General features: G+C 34.4%; 2 long non-coding RNA genes across 3 annotated transcripts in view; one reads left to right on the top strand and one right to left on the bottom strand.

Moving 5' to 3' along the window:
• Positions 1 to 18,453, top strand: part of LOC105465530 (uncharacterized) — a 223,009-nt gene that overhangs the window by 90,432 nt on the left and 114,124 nt on the right. The gene's annotated exons all lie outside the window — the stretch shown is intronic.
• Positions 1,743 to 18,453, bottom strand: part of LOC105471153 (uncharacterized) — a 30,166-nt gene continuing 13,455 nt past the window's right edge. The window contains exons 2-3 of the long non-coding RNA XR_981018.1: positions 5,207 to 5,363; positions 1,743 to 1,985 (exon numbers count right to left, since the gene is read on the bottom strand). This is a non-coding gene — a long non-coding RNA (uncharacterized lncRNA). The remainder of the gene's footprint in view (positions 1,986 to 5,206; positions 5,364 to 18,453) is intronic.

Here is an 18,453-nt window from a genome sequence, read left to right as displayed (position 1 = left end):
CCAAAAGTGTATGGTATTAGTTCAGATGCTATGAAATTCAAAGAAAAATGAATGATTTACACTGCATGTCAGAAGTTTAAAAGCTGCAAAATACCATGCAACCCTTGGAGTCCACAAATAGGTACCATCACCATACAGAACCAAATATACACTTTTTAAAAATTATGACTTAAAGAATTAATTTTATATTCTAAGTATAGAGTTTTTAGATGTAGAATTGCTGGTCAGTAATCAGAGCACTAGTTTTTAAGAAAAAATCAACTTCAGTATTTTCATAGTAAGAGAAGCAGAGGGAAATTGTCATTTGTTATGAATTTGAAACATATATGTAGATAGCTTTATATTCCATATGAGGAATCTATGGCTCACATTGACTAAATAGCTTTCCCAAGATTCAAGTGTGATGATACCAAGAGCTGTCTTCAACTCAGAGAATCCTGGATGTAGCACCAGGGTTCACTCCATTATTTCCTGGTGTGGTAAGACTTTATGGTGTTGGGAGGATTCAAAATGTTTTAATTCTTTATTGCTTTTGTCCTTAGTAGTGTGAATGCAATGACTGGTACATGGTAGGAATTTGTTTAAAATTTGAGTTGTTGAGGAAAGGAGTCAATGAAGAAGCTCTAAGGCCATAATTTATATTAGCATATGATAAAATATAGGGGACAGTGTGTACATGAGAGGATGGGAGTGGCAAAGACTTCTAGGAGACTGAAGAAAAGAGACTAAAACCCAGAACTAACTTTCTCATTGTTTTCCAGCCCATTGTCCAGGTTTCCTCACTATTGTTCCATACAAATATAAAAGACTGAGTAATTTCTAGAGTGTGCCAATCTTCTACAAAACTTTCACCTACTTTTTCATTAACATAACAGTGCTTCATATGTTATTAACATAATGACCAGTGTTCACTTTAATAGGAAGTGAGCTCAGCACCCTTTCTCTTGATCTCATTTCATTTTCATAAAAACTCCAAGGTAGATGCTACTATTACCCTTGGAAAGCAAAGGAACAAAAGCTGAAGCCTTTGAAACTTTCCCAGGTCAAACTGTTAATCAGCAGTGAGCCTGGGATGTGGATGCTGTGCTGAACTGAAGGAGAGTTTCTGCTTGTAACAACTACAGGAGTATTCTGCATCAAATATGTACTCTGGATAAATTACTTTCAAAGGTTATGAATAGACAGAAAAAGAAAATAATAATAGCTCTGTTTTATGTTCAAATAATACATTGGAACCAAGACACCTATTTGGTTTATTCAAGATTTCTCTAGAATTTTAAATGGTTATATACATTACATTTTCAACAGAATAGAGGAATAATGTATGTTGCATTTCCTAAATGTATTTGACCATGTAACACCTGTTTAAAAAGTATTTTTCCTAATTTGTTAAATTCCTTTTCTAGGTTACTGTCTGTTAACCTTCTTATCTTCTCCAAATATCTCAGCCTCATGTCATAGCTAGCCCCAGACCATTACTAACCATGGTAAAACATATACAAGGTAATTAAGAAATATTTCTTCAAAAATAAGTTCATATAGTAATCTGATATTTTGTTGCTATTGCCTTATTTTGAGACTGCTTTTTTTCTGAAAACTGTGAAAGTCTAAATCCACTGTTTTTTTTTTTTTTTTTTCATATACTTGCTAATAAAACTTTCATTATCCGTTAGCTGAAGCCATTTGTCACTTTGGACTTAAGTTTTTTTTTTCAATTACAATGAATTTTTTGATGGCAGGAATGATATATCATTCATCTTGATGTTTTTCAATGCAAATGGTAGAATCTTAATAGATGTCAAATGTGACTACTTTTCATTTCCTCTCGGATCCAACACTCCTGCGAACACTTATGCATCGGCTATGTTTACTTCTATCCCGTCCGTAATTAAGGTTATTTCGGATCTTGAGAGCTGAGGTTTTAGATCGCAGAGATCTTCTCAAGTTAGACTGATTAATCGTTCCAGCTTTCATACAGCTTTTCACTGGTAAAGAAAAAGACATGGAATTTATTTCTTCTTCCCAAAGAATATTTCATAAACTATATATTTTTTCAGATTGTAACAAATATCAATTTGAGACATCACAGCATCTGCTCACACTAGGAAGCCTAGGGGAGAGGAGATTACAGTTATCCAGTTTGGATATGACAGGTCTTGATGCTGGGAATGGAAAGGGAATATCAGCTTCAAGCAGTGGTGTAAATAGGGTGGTGTGGTCACACTGCTTACAAACACAGAAGGAGAGAATAGGGCCAAAAGTATTTGATCTGGGTGCCTTCAGATAATTCCTCCCATGTGTCTGGGATGACGCTTGTTAGTCTGCATTGTATAGTGGCCCAGCTTCATCTTAAGCTTTTTGTTCATCTGTAGCCTTGTAGCCTTGTAACTACCTTTACATGTTTGTACTGACTAGACTTGTAGCAAAACATGTCTAACCTGTTGCCTACACACCGTTATCTTTACTGAGTCCCTGAGAAATTATTCCTATGCCCTGCTTCTAATCCCACTCAGGTGTAGTATTTTTCTTGAGATATCTCCCCAGTCATGGACTTAATAGATGTCATCATGATTCTAAGAATCATTAACTTATGGCTTTCTGTGTTTGTGGGCTTGTGTTAAACTGACTCAATTTTCCTTTTCTCTTAATTTTTTCTCTCAATTCTGTTCCTGGTTTTCTAGTTTGTGTATTGTCTGAATAAATTCTAATCATTCCTGTCTCTACTGGTGGCACTAGCTATGTTTATGAAGGTTAAGTGATAAATTGATGTCTGTTCACTAAAAACCCATACAATTATATGTTCCAAATCTACATATTTTGAGAATATTTTTGCTCTTGTTACTGCTTTATAGCAGCCAGATATTCTTTCTCAGTCAAGGTGGTCAAGTCAGATTCAAATCAAGCATGGCAGTATTCATTAAACTATGAGGATGCAATGGCATAAGAATGATACAATGGACTTTGGGGGCTTGGGGAGAAGAGTGGGAGGGGGAAAGGGATAAAAGACTACAAATATGGTGCAGTGTATACTGCTGAGGTGATGGGCGCACCAAAATCTCACAAATCACCACTAAAGAAATTACTCTTGTAACCAAATACCACTTGTACCTGAATAACTTAAGGAACAATAAAATAAAATAATAAACATTAAAACAAAACAAAAACAAACAAAAAAATAATTAACTGTTATAGCGGAGCAAGAAAACTGATATTCTTGCATGGTTGATAACAAAAGATGTGTCTGTTTTACCTATTTTATGTGGCTTATAAACTGGTTTTGAAAGTAATTTCAGATTTTTCAAAATATAACATCACAATAATCAGTCACTGGATTTCAGTCATTGAGTAAGAATATTTAGTTTCATAGATAAATCCTGCCGAAGAATATACGAATTACTAATAGATTAGCCTAGTTTAAAAAAATAGTAAATAATCAGAGATCTCACCATATAAGTGCCATTCAGTTATTCACGTGCGATGGGGACTTATGACTAGACTCGGTCCAGAAGCTGTAGTTCTAGCCAATCGAATGCCTTGGCTTGGTTTTATTTGCCTGGATGAGTGGTAAGCTGAAATCACGCCAGAGTGAAAATCTCAATTCAGAGACAGCAATGTTTTCTTGACTCTCAGGGCTGATCTCATTGTTGCTGCTAATTCCAACTTGGCTCCTGCTGATCACTGGCAAAGGGATCTGATACTGTTTTACTTTCAATTTGGGGAAATAGTTTAGAATTTGCCTTGGGGCAGAAAGCTCAAGTTAAAACTGGTCTCATGCCAGCAAAATGAGAAGTTGTCAATACATGTTCGTTGAATTGAACTGAACACTCCTGGATGCAATTAGTATTATGACAGGAAAGAGGAGGCTGGTGGCAATTACTCAATATTTGTGCATCACCTACTATATAATAGTGTGTATGAAAGAGAGAGCACAGTTTACATCTCTGACCTTCAATAGCTTCCAATCTTGTAATGGCTGACAGTGAGATATACTGCACTTCCTTACAAAACATAGAGAAATAATGAGGGAGAGCAGAGCAAACCTATCACCATGCCCCAGGCAACGTTATAGAGAAGTTTCAAACCGTGTTTTAAGCCAAGACTGTAAATACACGTCCTTGGCAAATTATACCAATTATGCCTCCCTGGTAAGGTTGTCATGCATATAAATATTTTCCTGTTAGTTAACATAATGCTTGCCATCTAGTAAAAGCTCACTCAGCAATGGACAATCTTACAGAATCAGGGTTGGGGCTTCTTGGCCATTTGCAAGTTGCAATGCTTCCTTCTGAACATGAATTTGGAAAGCAACCTAGGTAGGAAACCACAGCAGAGCAAGGCTATTGCTCTAGGAAATTTATGTAAGTTATGACTTACAAGGCAGTGGAACATTAGGTATTTTCTAGGTCTTTATAGCTTACATTTTCTCTTGCACTTTCTCATGCTGGTTACTTTGTAATAGCTCTGTAAGGAAATTTGAGAAGTGTCCCTCTAAAGTCTTAAGAGATAGAAAATACAATTGGATAGCATCTTTAATACAAAAGAGAGAGACATGGAATTACAGGGAAGAAAGTAAGACCAAAATAATGTTCAACTTAATCTTTAAAAGTAAAAAACATTGTGTAGGGTTTTTTATTTTTATTTTTGTCTGAGCACAAGGAGCAGTATCAAATGTCTGTTCAGATGGTTGGTGTGGTCCAGAAATTAAATGAGAGGCCTCTTATTCTATGTGCTGGGTAACAAGTTTGGGTATGACAATTGTGTTTTCCTGAATAAAAATAGAAGCAATTAACTAAGAACCCTTCCCACTGATTTCCATCTCTTAGAATTTTACACCATTTACTTACTGTCTAAATGTGCTTGGTTAAAAAAAATAATTCTCCACTGATCTAATTTTCCCTAATTTATATATCTCACACACACACACACACACACACACACACACACACACACACATATGTAAAACATCTCTAACTAGACTCTCTTTTTATTTTTTACTAACTCATATAACAATATCTATTTACCTTCGTATCCATGACTTGCTTGCTATGGTTTGTATGTGTCCTTTTCTAAATTCAGATGATCAAACTTGATTAGCAATGTGATGGTATTAAGAGGTGGGATCTTTAAGAGATGACAAGGCCATAATTGCTCCTTCCTTTTGAATGAGATTAAGTCCCTTATAAAAGAGGGTGTTCTGCTTACTTACCCTTCTGCTTTCTGCCATCTGAGAACACGGTGTTCCTTCTTTCCAGAAAATGCAGCAATAAGGCTCCATCTTGGAAGCAGAGGGCAGCCTTCACCAGACAATCAAATCTGCCACTTGCCTGTGCCTTGATGTTGGCACATCTTCCCAGCTTCTAGAACTGTGAGAAAATAAATTTCTATTTATAAATTACCTGCTTTCAGGTTCATGGGACTGCAGTTGCTTCTGCAAAGATAACTCAAGGATACTAGTTAATAAGGAGCTTAATTTGTGCTTAGTCTCAGAGTATTGTTTTTCTTGGATCACTTTCCTCTACTTTGTCATAATTTGTTCATATTAGTGGCTCTCAAACTACGGTGAATCTCTGAATCTTCTCTAGAGCTTCTCGAAGACACAGATGTTACCACTGTAGCCTAGAGTTTCTGAGTCAGATCCTGGATGAGATTGAGCATGGGAATAACAGATGCATCATTAGAAGATTCCAGGGTGAGTTTTGCCACCCCTTAGGTTTACCTACATTCCATAAGAAGGGTCTCTCTATATACATTTTGCTGCCCCCAGCTGCACAGATTTTTTACTTTGGCTTCTTAGTAGGCCTAACCTGCCAGTCCAAATTTCTACTCCTAATGTATGAACTTGTGTATGGTCATTAATTCACAAGTTTATTTCTCCCATTTTGATAACTATTAAATCATATTGAATGTCCAGAAAATAAGTTTTATTTGAAAATGCTATTAAAACCTAGGTTTAAATTAATTAATATGTTAGTTAATGGTATAGGTTAGATAAATACATTTTAATTTTGTTTTCTGAGAAAATGCTTTAAATGATACATTACATTAGTAAAGAAAATTCCAACATTGTAAACTGAGCTGTTGATATAATTATTTCATCTTGATTAGTGTTTCTGAGCCCTTCGAATCTGGCCCAACAATAGGTTTCCTATTCTATCTCTGTGCATTGCTAATCTATTATCACTTTTAGGGACAACATTAGTTAAGAAGCCTACAACAATTATTTGGTATTATATCATAATTACTCTTCTCTCTGGACAATTTAACTTTTTCAAGAACACAAAGTAATACAAGAATCAAAATATTATGTCACAAAAAAAATGGTTTTATAGTTTGTTGTTCCTTTAAAAGTAGTTTAAAAAATGGAATGCAAGAAACTTATTCACATGTTCCAAAAAATTGCTTAAAATAGATGGGATGCTGAATGTGATTGTCATTAAAAGAAATCAATAATGAAACTCTTCAGACATTGAAGCAATCAAACACAGCTGAATAACATTAATTGGAAACCATGATATATTTTATAAATCAAAGATGGTAAATCAATATCAAGGTTGAAGGTGCGCCTGTGGTGATCAGTCTTGGTTGCATTTTCCTGACAGGTGACCACAAAATATTGATTGGGAAGAGGCTTATATTGAACAGAGGAGATAAACTGGTATCTGGGCCATTCACTGCTTACAGCCACAACGAAGATGGGAACTTAATGAATGAGTCTTCTTATGTGCATATAATTACATAAGCAAACAAGAAATACTCATGTGAGAGTAGGACGCATTGTCAAATTAAATGGTTAGTATATGTTAGAGGTTATAAAATTACAAATAAGAAGCTGCATCATAAATCATAGAATCTGTGAAGCAAAAAGTACCTTAGAGAACATAACTCAACACTCTCACTTTACAGATGTGAAATAAAGAAGTAGAGCAGATAGATGATTTGCTCAAGGCAAAATAATAGGTAATATCTAGATCGAGAAACCCAGACACTGTTCCTTCTGTTTCTCATGTATATTTGTAATATCCAGGAATTACACAAAAACATACATAGACACATAGAATTAATATAATATTTCTATGGTGAAAGATATTTAGCTAGTTGGTTTTCTGGAATTTCATTTCTATTTTCCCAGAGGTAGGTAGAATTTTATTTATAAAAGGTAGACCTCCAGAGAAATCCACAGAAATTTTCTTGCCAAAAAGCCATATTTTCCATTGCATTTGAAAAAAGGAGTGGTGGAAAATTTTGGTTCATGTAACTTTGAGAAGAAAAAGTTGAAATCTAAAATGTTTTATTATAAATTTAAATAGCCACAGTAAATAAAATTTCTTATGTGTTTTCTAGGTTGACATTCTATAGTCTGTGTCTACCCTTCTCAGTACCCCCAAACTTCAAATTCAGTAAGCATGAATTTGTAAGTGAGTGGGAATGTTCAAAATGGAACATGTTTAAAAAGAAATGTTCTTTGTCTCTTTTAGCATCGAGATGAGCTATTTCCTTTCACTGTCAATCAATGTAATGATTTATTGTTGTCTTCTGACAAATATTGTAAATCACCATGGAGAATTTTACACCTCCAGTGTTTCTATTCACAAACTCTAATTAGTGTTGAATCATCTCGTACCCTAATTCTCAGTGATTCTGTGTGTCAGTTACCAATTGCTTTTAACAAGCCACCCTAAAGCCAAATGGCTTGAAGTAACTATTTAGTTCATGAATTCCATGGGTTATCAATTTGGTATCAGCTGTGTGGTTCTTCTGTTGGTCCTGACCAAGTTCACACATTCAATAGAGTCACCTGTCAGTCATTTGGAAGACTGCTGCTAGGAACTGAATGGCTGTGTGCTGTGACGACAGAAGTGGCCAGGCCACATGCCACCCTCAAACAGCAGGCTAGCTGTGGCTTTGTTACATGGTGGTGGTGGCAGGGATCCAAATAGCATAAATAGCCAGAAAACATCATTGTGCTAAAGGTTTTAAGTCTCTGCTCACATCATAATGCTAATATTCTCTGGGCCAATAAATATGACATGGCCAACCCAGAGTCAGGGGGTGAAGAAACAAGCCCCAAGTCTTGATAAAAAATGCCTGCAAAATCACACCACAAGCCATAAATGCAGGATGAAAAGAATTTTTCATCAATTTTAAAATTTACCACATGTTGGTACTGCTCATAACTGAGAAGCTGCCTACATAGACTGTCATAAAATTCAATAACTTACTCAATGTCCCATACATAGTCAGTTTGAGAGAAAGCTTCAAGCCAAGGTGTGTTTGATTCTAAAGCTATTGAACCATCTTTTGGAAGATCTTAAATGTATTTCACTCATATTCTACTTTCATCTCCACTGTATTATCCTAGTTTAAGCCATCATCTCTCACCTCGATATAGCCTTCTAATTGATCTTCCTGTTTCTACCTCCCCTACCTGCAATACATTTTCCACACATAATCTGAGCAATATTTTAAAATGTAAATCAGATTATGTTATTTCACTAATTTAAACCTTTCCATGGCTTGTCATCCTAGTTAAATAATACAAATCCAAACTTCTTATCTTGACTCACAAGATACTACAAGATTTCTCCCTTCCTTTGCTCCACAAACATCTATTATTCTATCTTTCCCAGGATTCACTATGCTTGAGCTGCACTGACCTATTCACTATTTCTCCAATATATTGAGCTTATTCCCCTTTAAAGCTTTTGCAATTGCTGTTCCTCAAGATAGAACTTCTGAAAGGAAGCCTCTTTTTTCTCTTAAACTACTTGGCTTTCTCTCTCATTACTCAGGGCTCGCTGCCAATGTCACCACCTATAGAAAGAGCTTTCTTGACTACTCTGTGTAAAATGCTCATGCTTCTTCTCTGGGTTCTTCTCAAAGGCAATTTATTACATTAATTTGGGGATGGGGACCAGGGAGGGGTATCAATATAAGACTCATTCATATTTGAAATTGTCTTGCATATTCATTTACTTTCATAAGATATGTTTCCTTTCTAATCTTAGAGGCCAAATAACAATAGAGACCTTGTGTATCATAATCACTGCTACGTTCTTAATGAAGGAACATTGCTTGACACAATATTTATTGAATTAAGAAATGATATGCTTCAGAACTTGAAAAAGCCCTGAAAGAAATGATACAGGGCTTTTTCCATACTCCTTGAACTTTCAGTGATAACCCAAAGCCCAACAATTTCAAAACTCAGTCTCTTGAGTTTTTTTTTTAATTTTTTTTTATTTATGAAAATCTATATTGTTGTGCATGGCCCTAAAAGGATTAAAGCATTCATCTTCAGGGTGTGTAGGTCAGATATGCATTCAGGGAATCTACGTAACCAAAGAGAAAACAATGGTCTTTGTTTGAAATTCTTTTTCTCTACTACCTAAATGACAACTATATCCCTACCAGATATGACAAAGGGGTAGTAATAAAGGGTGAAGACAATTGAAGACCTGAATGATGGAGAGAAGTAAATATTGATAGGAAAAAGCATAAATAAGTATTGATAGGAAAAACATTGTGGATCTATTGACACAGAAGACAAACTTTATTGACTTGCTCCGATTAGCCCTGTTTTCTTTTAACTTGGTAGAGACAAAAATATAAGCTATGCCTGGAGTATTTTTGTTATGCCTGATTGAAATATAGGCAGCTGTGTTTTAGATGATTTATGAATATTTTTTAACACAGATTGTGTAGAGGATTTCAGTCCCAATGGAATAAAGTATACTTGACAGCAGAGTTATAACTAGAAAAACTGGTAAGAACAGACTTATGAAGATGAAGAAATGTGTCCCAGAATTAAAAGTGTGTAAACCAAATAGTTAAGTCCTATAATTACCTTAAAATATTGGTAAAGAAAGGAAAATAACCATTAAACTGCAAAATATATTATCTTTTCTCTCAGTGCTGCTCATTGAGGTATATTTTTTAATGCTGTGTGGGCATTGTAACAAAATTGGCTTCTTGAGAATGCCTATATTGGAATATTGATATTTCCCGAAGATTCGTGATATAGCAACATGTCTAGACACTTACTAGAAGGAGCATATATCTTACTCAGTTTGATTCTCAGTTGAGAAATGCAGAATACTCTATATACTTGTTATATACTGTGTGTAGATGTATGTATTGAATGTTCTTATTTTTGAATTTTTTGTTTACTTTTTATTAAAATGGTAAAATTTCTGCTCCCAGATTTATTTAAATCTTTATAGGACTACGTCTATAAGTTTAGTCAACAATGTGCTTTTCAAAAAAATTGCTGTGACTGTTGCTGAATTTTAATGTATTTACACCCCTGAATATAGCAACTATTGAAACACAGCAATACATTCAAATAACTTAAGAGCATTTAAGAATCAACATTGTTTACTCAATCATTCAATAAAATTTGTTCACTGAACATCTACTAGGTGGAGGGAACTGGGTAAGTAACAATGGAAAATGCTAGATAAGAAGACATACCTCTTCTTAAAAAATAATTAAAATTATATTTTAGTGAAGACAATACACATTCACAAATCAGCAAAACATCAGGTTGCAAACACTGTGTGCAATTGTATATAATACTTTAAATGGGTGAATTTATAGTAAGTGAATTTTATCTCAATAAATTACTAAAAAATACTGCATACAAACTGATATTTACAGAAATGCAAATTAATGTTTACAGAAACATTAACGACTCCAGGTGGATTCCTTGAAGCCTGATATTAGCTGGTAGGCACAGCACAGCAGTTCCGTTCTTTACTGCTGATATCTATTCTGACTGGGGTAGCCTGTGTTCTGATTGGTCAGAGCAGATAATTTGCCAGTTATTACTTGATTATCACCTCTGCTCTCAGGGAGTGGATTTGGAGTAGAAAAACATTAAAAGATGGGCAAATTTGGAGACAGAGATGTGAGACCAAGAAAAATGCAAATGGAAAAATTTAAAAAGCTGTAGTCTACTGGGATAGAGGCTTAGGAGAGTTTCTTAGGGAATGATCATGGAACCACAGACCTCAGAATACCACAGTGGCTTGTCAGAAATCCAGAGTTTCTAGCTCCACCACAAATGTAGGGAATCAGATTTCCCTTGGGTAAGACTAAGCAAATTGCATTGTAATACCACCAGATAATAAATTATTAACAAAAGTATTATCATCAGATAATTTTTAATGTTTTAAACTCAAAGTTGTAGAGCCATTAGGTTAGAGCACATCTTTAGTACTTGCAGAGTTTGACTGGCATTATTGAAACAGAAGAATGACTGTGAAAACCAGACAGAGTGGTTTGTTTCACATTTGAGGATAGGAATAAAATGACTTACAGAGAAAACAGGAGAAGATGAAATTACTGGAGTTTTGCTTTATTTAGTTAAATCAATGGTATAGTCTAATCCTAAAAATTTTTTTGGCAACTGAAAAACAAAACATAATGGTTGAGATACACTTCTAGACTCTCCTGGGGAATATACAGAGCTGGAAATAGCATCACTTCTATGCTTAGATGAAAAATAGTTGGACACACTGTAAGTTCATGAATTTTTTGAGTCCAGCAGAAACTTGTGGTCACAGCGCAAGAAACTGGCGTAAGATCTAAGGAAATACAGACACTTACAGAAAGAGATGAAATGCCAGAACTTGGAACAGATGTAGCTTGACACAAGTAAAAAGAAGTAAGTTGGAATATTTAACAAATTGGTGAAGGTCAAGTGTAGGTTGGTGAAGGAGTGTGAACCCTTGGGTCTGGGCACATAAGGAAAGTTCATATCCTTTGCAGGTTTTCTCCTCTTGTAACCCCAATTGCCTAGAATGGTGGTGAAGTGTCCTGTCTTGAGCAGACCTGAGGGAGGAAAAGTAACTACATGGGAAAGACACAAAACTCTACCCAAATGCTTCTCCCCGTTCTCTTTTTGGAACAGAAGTCTTAATCTGTATTAAGGGGAGGGTATCAAACACAATCATATTTAGTGTATTTGCAGTAAGCCATTATAGCTGGATGTAGGTAATGGGGAAAAAACCTACCTGAGGAGAGAGGGCCAGAATACATGCAGGAAACAGAACTGCAGTTTGAGGATGGGAGGTAGAAAAGCTAAAAAGATTTCAACTCTGACAATCAGGTACACCTTGCCTACTTAATACTGAGACTAAATCAACACAATAGAAGGGACCCCTACCCCTTCACTCCTACTCCCAACCGCCATCATGAGCCTAATAAGTATCAAGTAACAAATAGCAATGAATACTGCAAGAATAGTTTCAAGAGCATGAAGACAGACCAATCCCAAAGCACAGTGCAAAGGGAACACTTAAAGCTAAAAGTGAAATGAACATTTAAAGCTATCTTGCAAATCTGCCCCCACCTTAAACCTAAGGGAATGCTAAGGTATCTGAAGAGAGTGGTGCTCTGAGGCTAATGAAGCAAGAAAATCACCAAAACAAAAACAAACAACCAACAACAAAAAAATCAATTTACCTCTGTCTCTATTATTATACATGTGATGACCATCTTTCAATCAAAGATTACTTAAATGAAAGACAGGGAAAAAAAGACACAACACTAAGAGATAAATCAGTAGAATTAGACTCAGATCACACCTGTAATCCCGGCACTTTGGGAGGCCGGGGCAGGTGGATCATCTAAGGTCAGGAGTTCAAGACCAGCCTGACCAACATGATGAAGCCCCGTCTCTAGTAAAAACACAAAAATTAGCTGGGCATGGTGGCGCACGCCTGTAATCCCAGCTACTCAGGAGGCTGAGGCAGGAGAATTGCTAGAACCCACCCAGGAGGAGGAAGTTGAGGTGAGTTGAGATCATGCCATTGCACTCCAGCCTGGGCAACAAGAGTGATACTCCATCTCAAATAATAATAACAATAATAATAAAAATAATTAGACTCAGATCTCAGGGCACAGATGTTGGAACTATTTTACATTAAATATAAAATAACATTTTAATATGTTAAATTTTCTAATAAAGAAGGAGGACAACATAGTATGTGGATTAATTCAGCAGAGGAAAGAGACTATAAGAAATAATCAAATAGGAATAGGAGATTTTTTAAAAAACACAATAGCAGATGTAAAGACTGTCTTCTATAGGATCATAGTAGACTCAACAGCTGAATTAAAAGTCAGTGAATTTGAAGATACAAATTTGAAACTGAAATTAGCTGAACAAAACCACAGTAAAGTGAAAAAAAATAAAAAATAAAAAGAACAGAGAATACAAAGCTGTAGGTAAATAGCAAAGTTCTAATACAATTGGCACCCTAGTAAGAAGAGAATGAGAGAGATAAAACAAGGCAGAAGTAATATTTGAAGAAATAATGGCCCAAATTTTCTGTAATTGATAAATATCAAACCATGGATATAAAAATTAAAGAAATACAAAATCAGATAAATATCAAACAAAGCACACTTAAATATATTATACCTAAATGGCTATATACAAAAGAGTAAAAGAAAATCTTGAAGGCAGTTGGCAAAAAAAAGGCAAATTACAATCAGAAGAATAAACGCAAAAATTACAACAGACTTTGAATTTGGAGTGATATATTTAAAGAGCTGAAAAAGAACAACAACAAAAGTCAACCCAGAGTTTTATACCCAGTGATATATGTTTTAAAGTAAAGTAGAAATGAAAACAGTCTCAGCTGAGAAAAACTTGGGGAACTCATTGCCAGCAGGTCTATTCTACAAAGCTATTAAAGTTCACACACAAAAGAAATATAAGACCATACAGAAAATTTAAGATGTCAAGGAAAGGAAGTATATTTGAAAACACAACAAATACTGGTAAGATGAATTTCATTTTGTCTTCATTCTTTTAATTGATCTTAAAGGCAACTGCCTGTTTGAAGTAAAAACAAAAAGCAAAGTATCACGTTTTTGTTATATGTTACAAGAACATTTTATGACATTAGCACAAAGGATAAAAGAAAGAATTAGTTACATACTTTTCAAGGTTCTTACACAGCAGGTAAAGTGGTATAATGCTATTTGAAGGTGCAGATAAATAAAATGTATTTACTAAAGATGTATATTATAAACATAGAACTACCAATAATATTTTTTTAAAAAGAGGTATAAAAATAAGACACTATGGGAGATAAATCAATGAAAAATGCTCAATTAATCCAAGGAAAGAAAGGTAAAAGAGTGAGGTGTAACAAAGCACAAAAGAGATAAATTGAGAACAGCTACCAAAATGTTACATTTTAATCCAGCAATATTAAAAATGTCACTTTAAATATGAAGCAACTAAATCCACCAAATAAAAGGCAGAAATTGTGATACTGGATACAAAAACATAACACAAATTTATTATTCAACAAGAAACTCATTTTAATACAAGGAATAAATTATTAATATAAAGATTATTTTCAACAAAGCTGCCCAGACAATTTAGTACATAAAAACAAAACAGTATTGCAAATAAGTCATGCCAGGACAACTGGATATCTACATGCTAAAGAATAAAGTTGAATCCCTACCTCACACTATGCACAAAAATTGAGTCAACATGAATCATAGACTTAAATATCAGAGTTAAAACCAGCAAAGAAACCATCATGGATGTTCGTGATCTTGGGTTAGGTAGCAGTGTTTCCAAGTATGACATCATGAAGCACAAGTAACAAAAGAAAAAGAAAAGATGAATTGGCTTTATAAAAGTGAAAATTTCCATGACTTCAAAAGATGCCAGCACGAAAGTGAAAAGAATGGGAGAAAGTATTTGCAAAAAAAAAAAAAAAAAAAAAACCTTATACATACATAAATATATATGTGTGTGTATATATATATTTATGTATGTATAAGTTGACAAGAAACTATGACTTGACAAGAAACGTACCCAGAATATATAAAGAACATTTAAAATTCAAATATCAAAAGACAACTCAATTTAAAATGTGCAAATAATTTGAATAGACATTTATTTAAAGAAGATGTAAAAGTGGCCAATATGCACACAAAAAGATGCTCAACATTATTTATCGTTAGGAAAATGCAAATTAACACCACAAAGAAATCCCACCACTCACCCATCAGAACAGGTAAGACAGGATAAAAAAGACAAGTAATAACAAGTAGCCTTGTAGTATAGTTTGAAGTCAGGTAGTGTGATGCCTCCAGCTTTGTTCTTTTTGGTATTCATGGAATAAGTTTAAATTCTTGTAATATTGATGTAAGTAACTATTTCAATATAAAAACAATTTCTTTTCTCTATTTGAAAAATAATAAAAAAAAAACACAAGATCATGTTATTTGCAGGGACATGGATAGAGCTGGAGGCTATCATCCTTAGCAAACTAACACAGGAACAGAAAACCAAATAACACATGTTCTCACTTGCTAAATTATGAGAATACATGGACACACAGAGGGTAACAACACATACTGGGGCCTTTTGGAGGGTATGGGGTGGAAGGAGGGAGAGGATCAGGAAAAATAAATAATGTATACTAGGGCGTAATACCTGGGTGAAATAATCTGTACAACAAACCCCATGACACAAGTTTCCCTACGTAACAAACCTGTGTACCCCTGAACTTAAAATAAAAGTTAAAAAAATTTAAAGCAACAGCAAACACACCTATATTCTAAAGTAAAATGCCAGCATAATATTTTCTTTAATTTAAGTAATAATTTGTCCACATGATTATTTATTCTTAGCCCAAGAATGCAATACTATGAGGGTGGTGCAAATGTAATTGTAGTGTTTGCCACTAAAGGGATGGCAAAAAAAAGTGATTACTTTTCTACCAACCTAAATATATAGCTATGCTACTGTTTATCCCCTAGATGTATTTGAATAAGTATATGCTACTAATCTTGTAAAAAATTATTTAATGCCTCTGCGTATCTTTTCCACTTTCAAAAACGTTGGATTTCTCTTTTGAGCATGTTTTCTAAATTTTTTAGTTTGTTCATAATTGAATGTTATCCTGATGTGAATAAAACAAAACAACTACAACAAAGGAGAAAAAAAAGAAAAAGGAAAATAAAAAAAAATACCGAATTTAATTTGTGCCTCTACTAATTACAAGCTGTGTGATCCTGAACATACTGATACTTGACCCTCAATTTTCTCATATTTTAATTGGTAATAAGAAGGCCTTCTCTACTAATTTATTTTTATTCTTGTTAGTATCAAATGGGAGCACTGTAATATGAAAAGGGCAAACAGAATATAGGGATATAACATAGATTAATACCCTAAGCAAGGCAGCAAGCAAACTCCTTTTAACCTTCCAAGCTGCAAATTGGAAGGCATCTGGGGCATCTGGGGGCAAAAAATAAGAACTATTCTTGAAGAAGAGGATTTCTGAGTAGAACAGTAGAATCTTCCATGTGAAATTTATCCTCGAAAAGCGCCTCCACCCCCACCTCCCATCTAAAGACAGAGGTTATATGTTTCACCCGGACAGCTGCAAAAAGTAATTTACAGAAATGCTGTAGCAGTCATTTATTTATTGATTTTGCTGGAAGTGTTAGCAGAGACCATTCAAATATTTAGGTAACTCAAATATCAGCTGCACCCCAGCCTTCATGGATCGCACTGTTTTAACCTTGTGCTAACTTGTGTAGAGATCAGATCTTTTCTGCTTTTCAGTAAGTAATACAGTTTACATTTTCGTGGCTATTTTGTAGGGGAAACTCTGTTGTGGTGAGGAGGAGGTTGTGGATGGAGATAGTGTTGGTGGTAACATTACATCACCTCACAAATAATACTTCCTTTTAAATCACACATATGTGTTTATTTTTCTTTTTAAAATTCTTCTTGAATCATATAGAAAAGTAGTGGTGCTTTCTTCCCTAACCCTTCTCTCCATTAAATTTTTAACTGTGTTCCTGTCTTCTACTTTCATCTCATGTTTTCTTCTTTGAAATATCAAATTAATCTCCTACAGTTCATGAAGTGTAACTTCTTTTTTCCTTAGGGAAATGGGATACCCATTTCAAACCCAGGCACTTGACTCTTGTATTTACCTTGCAGAGGAATTGTTCTCAGAAAAGGTCTCTTCTGTTGATAGAATTATTTTACCAGGTGCTAAGAATTCAAATATTTCTCTAAATTATCGGATTACTGGATATATTGCTGTTCAACTTTCCCCGTGCCCTACCAGCCTTCTCTTGAATGTGTGTACAGGGCAGCCAGTTATTTGCACACTGTCTTCACTTCCGAATAGCTAACAAAGTCTATTAGCACACAGTATCTCTGGCTCTCTTTCTAGCTAAAATAGGGAAATGCTTTCGTTGTATATGAATAATTGTCTGCTTTTAGAAGTTAGCAACATTTTAGAACACAACGAACTGAACTCCTCCCAAGAACAGGCAATGGTGGGCCCTGCTTACTTCTGATTCTATCTATTGGTTCTCTGAGATTTCTATTTTAGTGTAGTTGCTGACCAGTAGAATATTTTACATGTTTCACTCCTGGTTTAGGCCCATATTTATGTCTAGTAAGAATCAACTGTGTTTTCTTGCTTTCAGATTCATTTTGGTGAGATTTCCCCAAATACGACTTTGCTTGGTATTTGACACTTCTAATTCCTTTTTAAATGTCTTTTGAAAACTGTGTCCAATCTCCTTTTCATTGCACCTTGATAAACTTTGTTACTGTATGTTATTTTTAAAGATTTACATGTAGCAAAATTCACTCTTTTGGTGTATAGTCGTATGAGTTCTTTTACATAGATTACCAGAACCACTAACAGAGACAGAATACAGAATAATTCTATTATCTCAATGAATTCCCTCATGTTGACCCTTCATATTCAGACCCTGCCAAAAAATAATATAGAAGAGAACCTGGCATCCACTGATATTTTCTCTTCTCTTGTATTTTTGCCTTTGCTAGAATAAATGGAATCATACAGTTGGCAACCTTTTGAAACTGTATTCTTCCACTTGGAAGAGTGTATTGAGATACGTTCATGTGTGAATTGGGTGAATCAATAGTGCTTTCTCTTTTTATTGCTGAATAATATTCCATTTTGTGGATATACCACAGAATATGCGTTACCCATGGAAAAACATTTGAATTGTTCCAGTTTTAGGTCTATTATAAGTAAAGATGCCAAAACTTTTGCATATAAGTTTCTTTATTTCTTTGTGTAAAATATATATTCATTTCTTGTGGGTGAATACCTTGGAGTAGGATTCCTGTGTCATATAATTTTATATTTAAAAACTGCCAAACTGTTTTCCAAAGTAGTTGTGTAGCTGAACTTTCTTTTAAATGTGTTTGTCTTACTTAATATTTACATGATTTTTTTTTTACTTAGTAAAAAAAGAAAATTGCAGCTGTTTTCTAAATGTATCTTTAGGCAATTAATATAATCTAAGGGAATAATTTTGAGTTTTGATAGGGTTGAACTTATTTTATGCTGCAGAATTTAAAAAATTCATTTGATATGATTTTTTCTGTTCTCTTTAAAATTTCTTATTTTCTTGCCA

Source organism: Macaca nemestrina, chromosome 19, assembly GCF_043159975.1.
Source record: "Macaca nemestrina isolate mMacNem1 chromosome 19, mMacNem.hap1, whole genome shotgun sequence".
Classification (NCBI taxonomy): Eukaryota; Metazoa; Chordata; class Mammalia; order Primates; family Cercopithecidae; genus Macaca; species Macaca nemestrina.
Note: the sequence above shows the minus strand (reverse complement) of the source record. Positions and strands in the feature narration are given on the sequence as shown.